The sequence below is a fragment of the Pleurodeles waltl genome, chromosome 9 (assembly GCF_031143425.1).
Source record: "Pleurodeles waltl isolate 20211129_DDA chromosome 9, aPleWal1.hap1.20221129, whole genome shotgun sequence".
NCBI classification, from domain to species: domain Eukaryota; kingdom Metazoa; phylum Chordata; class Amphibia; order Caudata; family Salamandridae; genus Pleurodeles; species Pleurodeles waltl.
Window position 1 is genome coordinate 946,856,181 of NC_090448.1, and position 15,106 is coordinate 946,871,286.

General features: G+C 49.9%; 1 protein-coding gene across 1 annotated transcript in view; it reads left to right on the top strand.

Annotated features, from left to right (window-relative positions):
* Window positions 1-15,106, top strand: part of DLK1 (delta like non-canonical Notch ligand 1) — a 147,328-nt gene that overhangs the window by 66,061 nt on the left and 66,161 nt on the right. The gene's annotated exons all lie outside the window — the stretch shown is intronic.

The following is a 15,106-nucleotide window of genomic DNA, read 5'->3' on the forward strand; positions in this document are numbered from 1 at the left end:
ATTTCTCCAATTGGAAGCAGATATGGCCATCCATCTGGACGAGGAGCTTACAGTAGTAGAAGTGGCATAGGATATTATGGCCCTCATTCCGACTTTGACCGGCGGCGGTCGCCGCCGGCCTGTCGGGGGCCGCCAGAATACCGCTGCGCGGTCAAAAGACTGCCGCGGTAATTCTGACTTTCCCGCTGGGCTGGCGGGCGGCCGCCTTCAGGCCGCCCGCCAGCCCAGCGGGAAAGATGCTTCCACGATGAAGCCGGCTCGGAATCGAGCCGGCGGAGTGGAAGCTGTGCGACGGGTGCAGTGGCACCCGTCGTGTATTTCACTGTCTGCCAAGCAGACAGTGAAATACTTGTAGGGGCCCTCTTACGGGGGCCCCTGCAATGCCCATGCCAGTGGCATGGGCACTGCAGGGGCCCCCAGGGGCCCGCGACCCCCCCTACCGCCATCCGGTTCCCGGCGGTCGGACCGCCGGGATCTGGATGGCGGTAGGGGGGGTCGGAATCCCCTCGGCGGCGCAGCAAGCTGCGCCGCCTTGGAGGATTCAATGGGGCGGCGGTACACTGGCGGGAGACCGCCAGTGTTGCCGGTCCGACCGCGGCTTTACCGCCGCGGTCGGAATCCCCATTGGAGCACCGCCGGCCTGTCGGCGGTGCTCCCGCGGTCCTCCGCCCTGGCGGTCTTTGACCGCCAGGGTCAGAATGACCGCCTATATCTTTAAAATTAAGTAAAGCCTTGTGCCAGGGTCATCTCACCATTAAATTGTACCTAGGCTCTACATTGTACCTATGCTCTGCATACAAATGTTATGTGCTGTGCAAATCTACCCATGTCAATGAGAGATGTTTCAATAGTAGAATTTAAAAAAACAGATAAAGAGCATGAATTTCTGTTCAAGTCACCGGACATCACTGTAAAATGTTGCTGTAAACATATCTGCAAAATTCATAGTAACGCAGCTAACCATTCCTAACCAGATCTGATAGGGTTCATCCCAGTGAGGTGCTCACCACAAAATCTGAGCTGGCTGTTCCTTACCATGTGGAAAGTGATGTCTCAATCAAACATTGCTCTGAAAAACTTGTTCACCAGTGGTACCCCATGTCATAGGTATACATGCTACAAATACTGCACCATTCACTTAAATTGATATTTTGTCAGTGGGCGTATTTGAATAGACATTGTATGTAGCAGCAATATGTGTAAATGAATGAGTGGCTGTTTGTGTTAAAGTAAGGACAAAATAAGGTTGCGCACCATCACCACGGCTATTTGCACTTGCAATGGGGCCCTTGATACATACCATTCATGTAAAAATTTCAAGGTAAATGATTTACTAGCAAGATGTAGAATTAATCATTTTGCTAAATGCTGATGACATATTGCTTTAAGAGACATGTAGAAAGCACTGGATTGTTTAGACCAATTTGGCTTGCTTTCTGAACTTTTAATTAATGGGTCCAAAACACTTCAAATGGTCTCACTTAGGTGCTGAAAGTAGATGATGAAGCACACCTACCATTTTAGTGGGCCATTCATTTTAGTGTTAGGGGGTTCACATATATCAAGATGGTTCACATATATCAAGATGACAAATCCATGTTCCAACACATGTTGTACAACACAATAGAATACTTCAACCTAGAGTGAACAAATGCTCTAGACACTCAGGCCCTCTTATAACTGTGTTAAGCGGACAGTTTTAAAGCAGCGGTAATACCGCAAACAGGCTGGCGGAAAAAAAATGGAATCACGACCATGGCGGAAACCGCCAACATAGACAGCCACTTTAACACTCCGACCGCTACGGCGGTAGAAACAAACACCGCAGTGGTAACCGCCAACAGACAGGTGGAAGACAAAGTACCGCCCACTGTATTTCAACATGCCTATCCGCCACCTTTTCCGGGATGGAACCAACGCTATCAAAAGCACGGCGGAAACAGTACACAGAAGGGAAACCACTCACCCTTCAATACCCAACGAGGAACCAGGACGCCATGGAGCTCGAGTTACACGTACTGCCCATGCTGGTCTTCCTCCTGCTGTATCAGAAGCAGGACAGACGCCGTCGACGACCACAGTGAGTACTGCACCTACAACACAGGGGAGGGGGGAGGGAAAAGAGATTGACATACACACACGCAACACACAATACCCCCACCCCCACCCTCACCCACAACACCATACACACAAATACATGCAGCAACATTAGATATACACCCCCTCACCCACTGGAAGAACACAAGGACAAAATTAAATCATTGTAACGATTGTAATCATGAAAAATCAGATAGTGAAAGTTCAAAAATCAGTATATACTAATATGTACCTCAACTACACATGTCCGAATAGTGTACCAATCATTGTCCGTGGACCAGTGGTCCCAAAATGCATGGGTGAAGCCCACACAAGATACCTGACTCGAAACGGAGAGAGCACTGCAGGGGCATCAGATCGAAAATAAGCATGCACCTCAGGTGGAAGGGAGGGGACCTCAACCGGATGAACGCACAATGCCACTGCTCCTCGAGGGGGCTCCATGCCCATTGCTGTATCCTGGGGAGTGCAAAGCCACAGCCTCTCAGGTCTTTCCAGTGGGTGGTTTGCCCACTGCTTTATCCCGGGGAGTGCAAAGCCACAGTCTCTCAAGTCTTTCCAGTGGGTGGTTTGCCCACTGCTTTATCTTGGGGAGTGCAAAGCCACAGTCTCTCAAGTGGATGTGATTCTCCACTGGTTCTGGAGGGGGCTTGGTGCCCAGAGTGCTTCATCCTACCAAGGACTGAGGTAGTGGATGTGATTCTCCACTGGTTCTGGAGGGGGCTTGGTGCCCAGAGTGCTTCATCCTGCCAAGGACTGAGGTAGTGGATGTAATTCTCCACTGGTTCTGGAGGGGGCTTTGTGCCCAGAGTGTTTCATCCTACCAAGGACCGAGGTTGTGGATGTGATTCTCCACTGGTTCTGGAGGGGGCTTGGTGCCCAGAGTGTTCCACATGCAGTGTGGCTGGTCCAATTACCTCACATGGGTGTGTGTGTCACAAGATTGCCTAGGAACAGGTAGCATGATACGCCATGGAGGCAGAGACATACCCCACCCTGCTGCGGCTTCGCCTGCCACCTGCAGGTGAAAACAGTGATGAGAGTCATGCCTCATGGAAGCTGGGCAGGGTCCAGGAAGTCTCCTCCAGCCTTGGACGGCTGCCCACTGGGGATGGTAGCCATGTCAGCTATGGTACCACTGTCCGAGCACATTGTGGTGCTGGTGGCGGTGCTTGCGGCGGTGTCTGTGGCGGCGGTGCTAGCGGTGGTGCACGTGTCAGCACCTGTTGAGGGACACAGCAGGACATCTTCTGCAGCCTTTGACGGCTGCCAACTGGGGAAGATGCTGGGCACTGTTGCTGAGGCTGCAGACATGCAGGTGGCGGTGCAGGTGGCTGCGCAGGTGATGTGCAGGTGACGGTGCTGGTGGCGGTGCAGGTGGCGGTGCTGGTGGTGGTGCATGTTGCGGTATTCGCCGCCGTACAGGTTGGTGTAGTCGTTGACAGAAGGGGTGACACTAGTCCCTCAGTCTGTGCCACCGTGCCCTGTCCTGACCTGTTCTTCGGCTTTTGTTCCTTCCCCACCTTTGATGGTGCTGCAGGTGTCTTACCACTGTCCCCTTTTGTTTTGGTGGAGCCCTTGGTGGCTGGTAGGTGCGGCTTCTTGCTCTGGGATGTGGGCACCTTCTTCACCTTGGCAGGTGGCGGAAAGTCCTTGGCCTCGCAAGGTGGCACACTGGCAGCCCTGATGGGAGGCGCACTCGATGACCCCGCAGTTGCTGGCACCACTGTCCCTGTGGATTTGGTGGCTGAGGTCTGGGCTGGGACCTGGAAAGCCTGTCCCTAGGTGAAGGATGGGGGGGGGTGTAGGGAAGAGGTCAATGTTAGCCAGGAAAAGCTTCTTAGACACACTGGGACGGGAGGATGGAGGGGGTTTGGGAGTGGAGGAAGAGGTAGTGGTTGTAGGAGGTGTATGTTTGCTGGATTTGGGTCAAGGTGCATGGGCTGGAGGCTGTTGGGAGGTGGATGGCTGTTGGGTGGGTGTGTGCCTGCGTTTGTGTACTTTGGGAGGAGGGCTCACAGACACACTGGGAGAGGACACTGGGGATGTGTGCATGGTAGTGGGGGTGGTGATTGCACATGAGAGGTGTGTGCTGCTGGGCGTGCTGGTGATGGAGGTAGTGGCTGAGGATGTAGTGCATGCAGGTGTGAGTGGAGACGAGACACGGAGGGAGGAGGAGGACGTGGAGGAGGGGGACACAGTGGAGCAGTGGATGTTGCTGTGTCTGCATGGGGATGGTGCTTGTGTGAATGCTTGTGGGATTGGTGGTGCTTATGTTTGTCATGTCCACTTTTGTGTGTTGATGAGTGTGCATGCTGGTCTGATGGTGTGCTTGGGATAGGCTGAGGTACAGGGGATTGGTTCAGGTTGGAGGAAGTTGGAGGGGGAGGCTGGACACAGGGACAATGGCTGCCATCATTGCTGAGGCCAAAGACTGAAATGCTCTCTGTTGGGCCGCCTGCCCAGAATGAATGCCCTCCAGGTATGCATTTGTTTGTTGCAAATGCCTCTCAACTCCCTGGATGGCATTCAAAATGGTAGATTGCCCAACAGTGAGGGATCTCAGAAGGTCAATAGCCTCCTCACTGAGGGCAGCAGGAATGACTGGGGCAGGGCCTGAGGTGCCTGGGGTGAAGGAGATGCCCACCCTCCTAGGTGAGTGGGCACAGGACTCACGCTAAGGGGCCGCTGGGAGGGCGGTGCTGGTAGTGGGGGTGGTGGCTGTACCTGTTGATGCGGTGGGCACAGAGGTGCCAGCCACCGCAAGGGAGCTCCCATCAGAGGAGGAGTCGCTGTCGCTGGTGTATGCTCCTGTCCCCGTCGTGGAGCTCCCCTCGCCCTCCTTCCCACTGGTGGCTTCAGACTCCGTTGCTTCACCCTTCAGGGCCATGTGGGTTGCAGCTCCCTCCTGCTCTGGTGCCAATGCTCCTCTGCCAGATGATGCTATTGCACTCAAGAACAGGGAGACAAAACAAAAAGTGGGGGAGACAGAAGAAACACATGTTCAGTGCATGCAACACCACTACCGTTGGCTGACACAACACACAGGGAGCAGCCCTATGCACTAAGCCATGCACTAACAGTTCCTAGCAAATTCACATGCCTATAGGGGACTAGGCCTATGCCCAATTGCTGCACACCTGGAAGTCACAGGAGCCTGACTAGGTGTAGATGGCTATTACCAGTAGTGGGGTTGGGCTGCCACAGAGCCTGCCTAACAAGGGACCTAGCCTACCAAGTTCACCCTTGCCTAGGGGAACCCACAGCCCACTTCGACCACCCAGACACCTCGGAAAGCGCGCAGAGTCAGCTGAATTAGTGTACTCACCCCCTTGTGGCTGGTGTGATGCCTTCACGCACCCATCCAACTCCGGATATGCCACCACCAGGATCCGGTACATCAGGGGGGGTCATGGTGCGACGGCACCCCTTCCACGTTGGGAGGCCATCCCCAGCTGGGCCTCTGCCGTCTTCTTGCTCCAGTGGCGCAGGTCCTCCCATCTTTTAAGGCAGTGGGTGCTCTGTCTATGGTAGACCCCCAGGGTCCGGATGTCCTTGGTAATGGCACGCCAAATACCCTTCTTCTGGTGGGCGCTGACCTAGAGGAAAAGTGAAGTAAAAAAAGGATGTTTCTAGCCCGTACATTTCATTTCACGCATTGCCAAACACCTCCCACCCTGGCCCAGCCATATATACATACACCATTCTGACATGCTGGCCTGTCACCCTCCCCGCCCTCTTCCATCCACGGCACTCCATACACTCATGTGCCATCCACTATGCTCACAGTGTACTCACCTGTTTGTCTGGAGGACCGTACAGTTGCGTGTACTGGGTGAGGACCCCATCCACCAGTTTCTCCAACTCCTCCAAAGGGAAGGCAGGTGCCCTTTCCCAAGACACTGTAGCCATAGTTGCTTCCAGACACAGGTCACAGCAGCACTTGCAGTGTAGGTCCTCTCCTGTTGAAGGTCAGGTATCAAATGAGGGAACAGGAAGAAAATGGCGGCCACGTCCGTGACAGTGCGTACCGTCACCACTGGTGTACATCGTCATTGGCTCCTGGGACCCATAGGGCCCAATGTTAACCAATGCTGAATTGCACCGCGCTCTTCGACCACCCACCGCGACGGTGTACAACGCCAACGTAGTTACCTCATTTCCCCTTTCCCCACCCAACAGGTCAGGCAGCCGCCATATCAGGGGGCCACATGGCATGGAAAAAACTGCGTCACACTTATTTAGGCCTGGAATACAGACAGATACCGGCACATTGCGATTTTCCAACATTTTACCAAATAACACATTGTGATACCTAAGTGTTGGATAACCCTCTGCTCGCTGTTCTCCTCCATAGGGCACTTCTGCTGGGGCAGGTGATGAGATGGCAGCATCCACTGGTGTACAGACCCCTGGTGAACCTGTCGACAATGGAAGAGAGACACATCATTACCACATACAGACTTGATCGTGCAACAATCCTGGAACTGTGTGCCCAGTTGGAGCCAGACCTGATTTCAGCTATCTGCCATCCCACAGGAATCCCCCCTCTAGTGCAGGTTCTGTCTGTATTCCATTTCCTGGCCAGTGGGTCTTTTCAAACAACAGTGGCCATGGCATCAGGCATGTCCCAGCCAAAGTTCTCTAACGTGTTGTCCAGAGTGTTATCTGCCCTGCTGAAACACATGCGCAGCTACATCGTTTTCCCTCAGGTGGAGGATTTGCCCACAGTGAAAGGTGATTTTTATGCCCTGGTACATATCCCCAACATCATTGGTGCCATTGATGGTACACATGTGGCATTTGTCCCCCCCCCCGCAGGAATCAACAGGTGTACAGAAACTGGAAAAGCTGCCATTCCATGGATGTGCAGATGGTGTGTTTGGCAGACCAGTACATCTCCCATGTGAATGCCAAATATCCTGGCTCTGTGCATGACACTTACATTTTGAGGAATAGCAGCATCCCTTATGTGATGGGGCAACTCCTGAGGCACCGTGTGTGGCTAATAGCTGAGCCCAAGGTCCCAACACAGTTGACATAGGTGTATGGGTATGGGGTTGTCCCTAAGGGTTAGTGTCTGTCTAACAGTTGTCCCTCGACATTTGCAGGTGACTCTGGTTACCCCAACCTGTCATGGCTACTGACCCCAGTGAGGAATCCCAGGACAAGGGCAGAGGAACACTACAATGAGGCACATGGGTGAACTAGGAGGATTATAGAACGCACCTTCGGCCTCCTGATGGCCAGATTCCGGTGCCTCCATCTTACACGTGGCTCCCTTTACTATTTACCGAAGAAGGTGTGCCAGATAATCGTGGCCTCCTGTATGCTGCACAACCTGGCTTTGCGACGCCAGGTGCCTTTTCTGCAGCAGGATGGGCCAGATGGTGGTCTTGTGGCAGCTGTGGAGCCTGTGGACAGTGAGGAAGAGGAGGCAGAAGAAGAAGATGTCGACAACCGAAACAACATCATCATGCAATACTTCCAGTGAGACACAGGTAAGAAGATGTAACTGCTTCCACATCTCATACTATTGTTGCAGCTAGCATAAGTCTGTCAATTTCACTCAGTGTATGGACCCTGACTTGTTACTTTGCCTTTCCATTTCACAGATCTGGGCCCCACTTTGTGGCCTATGCTATGTTTACAGCTGACCTACAGCTGTGTTACACTGGTATATGAACAGGTACATTGACATTGCTCTATTCTAGAGGTTTTGCAATTACACATTAGTGAAAGCACAGACAGACTCGAGATTGTTTTTTGATTCAAGTGTGTTTATTTCTATGCAAATAAGTGGAGGGGGGTGTGAAATGGGCTGGGGTGATGGTGGAGGAATGTCCATGGCAGAGTCCAGTCTATTTGGACAGGTGCATTGTCCAATGGGGCATAGGAAGTATAGCAATGGCAGTTGAAGGTGGACAGGGTGACAAAGTGGGACAGAAGGGTGACATCCAGGGGGGTCGTATTTCCTGGCGTGGGTCTTGGCAATGTTCTCTGTCTTGTTCCTGGATCTCTGGGACTGTTTGTGGGGTGGTTCTCCTTCTGCAGGGGGTGGGGTGCTGGTGGCCTGTTGTTCCTGTGGCGGTGCCTCCTGTCCACTAGCGCCGGCAGAGGTGGAGGGCTGTTCATCGTCCTGGCTAGTGTCAGGGGCCCGATGGTGTGCCACTGTGTCCCTCCGGGTGTTGACAAGGTCTGCCAGCACCCCAGCAATGGTGACCAGGGTGGTGTTGATGGGCTTCAAGTCCTCCCTGATCCCCAGGTAGTGTTCCTCCTGCAGCCGCTGGGTCTCCTCAAACTTCGCCACTACCGTGCCATGGTCTCCTGGGAATGGTGGTAAGCTCCCATGATGTTGGAGAGTGCCTCATGGAGAGTGGGTTCCCTGGGCCTGTCCTCCCCCTGTCGAACAGCAGTCCTCCCAGCTTCCCTGTTATCCTGTGCCTCTGTCCCCTGAACCGTGTGCCCACTGCCACTGCCCCCAGGTCCCTCATCGTCCTGTGTTAGTGGGGTTGCCTGGGTTCCCTGTAGTGGTGGACACACTGCTGTTTGACGTGTCCTAGGGACAGAGGGATGGGCCCGCTGGTTAGGTGCTGTGGTGGTGTTTCCTGAGGGGGAGGTTCAGTGGTGGTTTGTGACTGTGTCAGGGGAACCAACTGTCCCGAGGTCCCTGATGGGCTGGGCTGGTCATCTTGATCCAGGAGTGCAGAGCTGCAGTCATCACTGTGGGCCTCTTCTGTGGGGGGACTGGATATGTCTGGCACCTCCTGTCCGATGACGTTGGGTAGGGGTCCTGTTGGGTTGTGAATACATAATGTTAGTATCTGTGTGTGCCATCTTGTGCAATGGGTGGATTAACCTCTACTCCTGTGCTTGCATTATTGCCATGGCCCTTGTGTGAGTGGTGATTTTGGGGCATGAGTGAGTCTCTCTACTGGACATGCTTTGGTGATGGGTGTCCATGCATTGGTGTTACATGCAGGCCTTAATTTTGGGATGTGTGGGTTGTGTTAGTGGGGTATCTCTGGGTTGTTGGGGTGATGGGTCTGAGGGTGAGGGTGGAAGTATGTGATGGCATGCAGGTGGGGTGGGGAGGATTTAGTAGTAAAGATATGCCTTAGCAGAGTCCAGTCCTCCTGCTACTCCTGCAAGGCCCTCAGAATGCAGTATTGCCAAGACTTGCTCCTCCCATGTTGTTAGTTGTGGGAGAGGAGGTGGGGGTCCACTGCCAGTCCTCTGTACAGCAATCTGGTGTCTGGATACCACGGAACATACCTCCCACTGTAGGTCGTTCCACCTCTTCCTGATGTCATCCCATGTTCTTGGATGCTGTCCCACTGTGTTGACCCTGTCGACAATTCTCTGCCATAGCTCCATCTTCCTTGCAATGGACATCTGCTGCACATGTGATCCGAATAGCTGTGGCTCTACCTGGATGACTTCCTCCACCATGACCCTGAGCTCCTCCTCAGAGAACCTGGGGTGTCTTTGAGGTGCCGTAATGTGGTGTGGGTGATGTGTGAGGTGCTGTCTGTTGTGATGTGTGAGGGGATGTGTTGGCGTGTGTTGTTTGAGGTGTGTGAATGTTGTAGAAGTGATTGTGTTGTGTGTCTGTGGATGCTGGTGTTGTGTTAGGTAATCTCCCTCTCTGGTTTTCTTTCAAAATTTAGTTTGTAAGGGTTTGTGGGTGATGTGGGTGCTTTATATTTGATTGGGTGTGTGGGTGTGGAGTGTGTATGTGTGTCAGGTGTGTGTATTTTGAATTTTCCAACGTGGGGGTGTTTTGTAAATGTGTGTGTATTTTTAGCGCGGGTCGTGATACTGTGGGCATATTCCTGTTGGTGTGACGGTGTAGGTTTTGGTATCAGCAGTTTATCACTGACCTTTGGTGTGGTGGACTTGTGTGGGTGTCTGTATTGTGGCGGATTCCGAGCTGTGAGTCGTAATACCTGTAGCGGAATTCCACAGCTGCAACGGTATGTTGGTGGACTTCTGCACGGCGGAAAGCAGGATTTACCGCCAGGGTTGCAATGAGGACCTCAGTCTAGATAGAAAGTATTAGGCCTGTCATCCTTGGTGTGGTTAGCCCCGTCTTTTTGCCTCTGTTTTCTGTGTTTCTGACTGTGTGCTGGACTCTGTTTTTGCTGGTTTTGGTACTCTGGGCATTTTACTACTGATGACCAGCACTAAAGTGCAAGTGCTCGCTGTGTAAACTGTATGTGTAATTCGCTTTTCTTTGATTGCCATATTTGATTTACTAGCAAGTGCTTAATAATGTGCACTAGAGGTACCAAGGTCCTGTAAAGCAAATGCTACTAGTGGTCTTGCAGCACTGATCGTGCCACCCACATTAGTAGCCCTGTACACTTGGCTCAGACCTGCCACTTCAGTGTCTGTGTATGCAGTTTTAAACTGACAATTCGACCTGGCAAGTGTACCCACTTGCTAGGCCCAAGTCTTCCCTTATGGTAGATGTAAGGCACCCCTAAGGTAGGCTCTAGGTAGCCCCATGGGCAGTGTCCAGTGTATGTTAAAGGTAGGACATGCAGTGATGTGTTTTACATGTCCTGGCTGTGAAATACTGCCAAATTCAGTTTTCACTGTTGCAAGGCCTATATCTCTCATAGGTTAACATGGGGATTGCCCTTAAATATCTTTTAAATGCAGTTTCCCATTGGGAACAGATAGAGATTTGGAGTTTGGGATCTCTGAACCCACAATTTAAAAATACATCTTTTGGTGAAGATGGTTTTCAGAATGTCAGTTTGAAACCGCCACTTTTAGAAAGTGGGCATTTTTTTGCTTAACCATGCTGTGCCTCTGCCTGCTTGTGATATCCACGTCTGAGTCAGACTGAAAGTTGGGCTACTTGTGAATTTCCTCTAGACAGTGACACAGAGGAAGCTAGGTGTAACCTGCATAACCTGATGCGTCTCCTGGGCTAGAGTGGGGAGGGGGGAGCTGACACACCTGAAGGACTGTGCCTGTCCTCACACAATGCACTCTCCAACCCTCTGGTGTGTCCGGGGCCAGGTCTGAGCAAGGCAGGATCTTTTGAACACAGAGACTTTCCTTTGAAGTTTGCCTACTTCAAAGGCAGAGCTGGGAAAACCTGAGACACTTAAATTACTTCTGGATAAAGGGGAACCTCTGCAAGGAGAATAGCTGAAGAGCTGAAAGAGGAGTACTGCCTCTTTGCCTGTGAGTGTGCTTTGCTGGGTGTGCCTGCTGTTGCTTCTTCTGCCTTTGAGAGGACAACAAGTGGACTTTGCTGTGCTTTCCTGCTTGTGAAGTGACTCCAAGGGCGAGGACTAAATTTGCCCTCAGTTCTGAAGTCACAGGGCCATCAAAGACTTCCTCTGTCAGCACCTGGATTCTCGTTCTGAGACTCCTACCTTGCCAAGTCGTGCCTAATCCGGTCCCTGGGTCCTTGAAAGGAGAAGCTGGTGGAAACAAGACTGAAATCCACATACAGGAGCCATGTAGGAGATAAAGCGACACAGCGCCTGCTTTTCAGCTGAAAAATCGATGCACCACCTGCATCACGGCTGGCTGCCATAATTGATGCATCACCCATGCAGCGCGGCTCTTCACCACCGTGCACCGGAATTTCGCACACATCATCGCTGGGTGTCAAAACCACAGTGAACCTGCGTGGTGCTGAGGTTGTCTGTATGGAAATCGACGCATTGCTCTTCTGCGGGAGAGAAAAATGATGCATCCCCTACCCGACTGAATCAAAAACAATGCTCGGCCTCACCTGCGAGTAAGGAATCGACGCACCACTGACTTTTCCACAAGCAGCTTTATTTTTTACACAAACCAGGTACTTTGTGTAAAAACAACACATCCATTGATTTCTATTGATTAAGACTCATTTTAACTTTAAAAATTAAGAACTTTGCTTTGTATGTTGGATTTTTGTCATTTTGGTCTTTTTTGATTTAGAGAAATATAGGTCATTGTTTCCCTTTTGTAGTGTTTTCACTGCATTACTGTGTGTTGGTACAAATACATTACACATTGCCTTTGAGATAAGCCTGACTGCTTGTGCCAAACTACCAAAAGGTGAGCAGGAGTTGTCCTAGGAGTGTAACTCCCTTACCCTGACTAGAGTGAGGGTCACTGCTTGGACAGAGTGCAAACTGACTGCCAATCAGAGACTCTATTTCTAACAGAAAGCAAAATAGCCTTCAGAAAAACTATAATTATACTAAAGTTGTATTTGTAGTCAGTGATTTATCATTAATTCAGAGTACATCCCTTTCATAAAGAATGTAAATCCTTAAGGCCCAATTAGCCAAGAAAAATAGTATCCAATAGTAGTACATGCGCAGAGCTATAGAAAGTAACGGCTTGCAAGTACTGGACTTTACTCACAGCTTTTGACTGCCCAGCATCAGACCACCTCACTTGAGGAGGTTCAGTTAATACAATAGCACATGATAACATATTAAAGCTTAATTTTGAGCGTTTTGACAAGGGAATGTACCTGATCTACCCTGTCAAATGGAAGAACATTAGAAAGAGGAAGTGAACTGTATTTTAGTAGTATGGCAGAGAGTCTTATAAATGGAAGTCTGTGCACTTCTTAACAGTCCAAAGGAGGAATGTGGTATTCATCATTTTTTCTATGTGGTTTTCTGTTTGACACTAGTTTTTTGTCAACAGCAGATGACTAGGTACAGCCTTAGGGTGGTCTTCCCCCAACCTTTTGCCTGCCTCTTCATGTTTTCTGACCTTGTTTCTGCTGGGCTAAGGGCTCTGTGCACTTTATCACTGCTGACCAGTGCTAAAGTGCTTGCACTCTCTCCCTTAAACAAGGTAATATTGGTTCATACCCAATTGGTAGATTTCATTTACATCTAAGTCCCTAGTAAAGGGCACTACATGGGCCCAGGGCCTGTATATGAAATGTTGTTAGAGGGCCTGCAGCTCTGATTGTGCCACCACATAAGGAGCCCCTTAACCATGTCTCAGGCCTGTCATTGCAGGGCCTGTGTGAACAGTTTCCTGCCAATTTGACTTGGCATTTAAAACCCCTTGCCAAGCCTTAAACTTCACTTTTATTACATATATGCCATCGCTATGTTAAGCCCCAGGTGGCTGTTAGGGCAAGGTGCTATTTAAGTAAAAGGTAGATCATGTACTTTTAAGTTTTACATGTCCTGGTAGTAGAAAACTCCCAAAGCTGTTTTTTCACTACTGCGAGGCCTACTCCTCTCATGGGCTAACATTGGTAATTCCTTGATACACTTTAAAAATGTAATTCCTGATTATAAAGGTGTAGCTGTGTCATGTTTCATATCTTTGTAATAGTAAAGATAAATCCTCTTTACTGGTAAAGCTTGATTTAACATTACTATTTGAAAAACACCACTTTTATAAAGTAGTTATTATTCTGCTCATTACAGCGATGTGTGCCTGCAGCCTGTCCCCTGTACATGTCTGGGTTGGGTGACAGCTACACTTTGTGCAATCCCTCTAGACAGACACAAACACAGGGAGGTTAGGTGTATCCGATTATTCATCTGGATTCATTTGCATTGTGATGGCTCTTCCTGGGCATGAAGGACTGGTGGGAATTACACTTACACCTGAATATGCAGTGCCTGTCTCCACACTAAGGGCTTATTACCCTCTACTGATATCCTGGTGCCAGAGCTGGCAAGAAAGGGCATCTGTGCACTTTAAAGACCCTTCTTTGAAGTTTCCACCCTTCAAAGGCACAACTGAGTAAACGTACTCTGGCTGTGACCCCACCAAATCAGAAACTTCTGTACTTACCACTGGAATCTGACAAAACACTGCTATGGTGCAACAAGGTTTGCTATTATGCTAAACTGCTGACCTGGAAGGTCTGATTTTCTGCTGTACTGCTGTGCTGCTTGCTACTCTCTGTCCCTGCTGAGGGAGAGTTGGACTCTGTCCTGCACCACAGGTGATATCTAAGGGCTTGTTGACTTGCCTCCTGTTGCTTGAGACTCAGGGATATGAAAATCTCTACCACTGCTCCTGTTCCTGGTTCACTGGATTTTTGTTGTTCTGGTCTTATTTTATTTAAAAAATGATAATCTATTTCTCTAACCTGTGGTGGAGTCTTTATGTCATGTTTTCACTGTTAATGCACAAATACTTTACACATTGCCTGTAAGTTAAGCCTGACTGCTCTGTGCCAAGCTACTAGAGGGTGAGCACAGGTTAATTTAGGGAGAGGAGCTGACTTACTCTGACTAGGATTGTGGTCCCTACTTGGACAGGCTGCATATATCTGCCAACTAGAGGCCTAATTTCTAACACTAGAGAAGAATAGTGATTACACCATCTGCTACTAGCGATGAACAGTGGTTAGATAATTTATTAGTAGGGGTGAATGCTGGTTAGATCATCTATTGGTAAAGAAAATTTAGTTTATAGTATCTATTACTAGAGATGAATGATTGGTAAGCCACCTTTTACTATAGATAAATAGTGGTTATATCATATTACTAGAGAAGAAAGATTGTGGCTTCGGCCAGGTCAAAGCCCAATGGCAGTTGGATTTGAGGCAAACAATAACGGATCAACAGGAGGTAATTTTAGATCACTACTTTTGTGTAACGGATCCCACACTGTATCAGCTATTTGAGACATCCCCTCCTGGTGGAGGGATGACCCGATAACAGAGCTACCAGTTACTAGAACGCTAGTGGGGAAAACATGCCGCTGACCGAAAGTAGCTGGTGAAGGTCTCGATTTTAAGAGAAACCCCCTATATGTGATGCTCGGTTTCCCCTCTCATTTTGATATTTAAAATTACTCTTTGAGAATCTGAGTGGGAAACCTTATTTCTTGCTTCTCTCTCTCCTTCTGATATTTTCTGAAATTCTAAAAAGAACCATGGCTACATTTCCTCTCCAATTTTGGGATTGGATTGGAAGGTTTAATGACATTTTAGTGAGGTTACACACCAAGGATGCGACAATGGGTTGCTTACACGTTGTGGTCCACATAATTCATTTTAAATGTG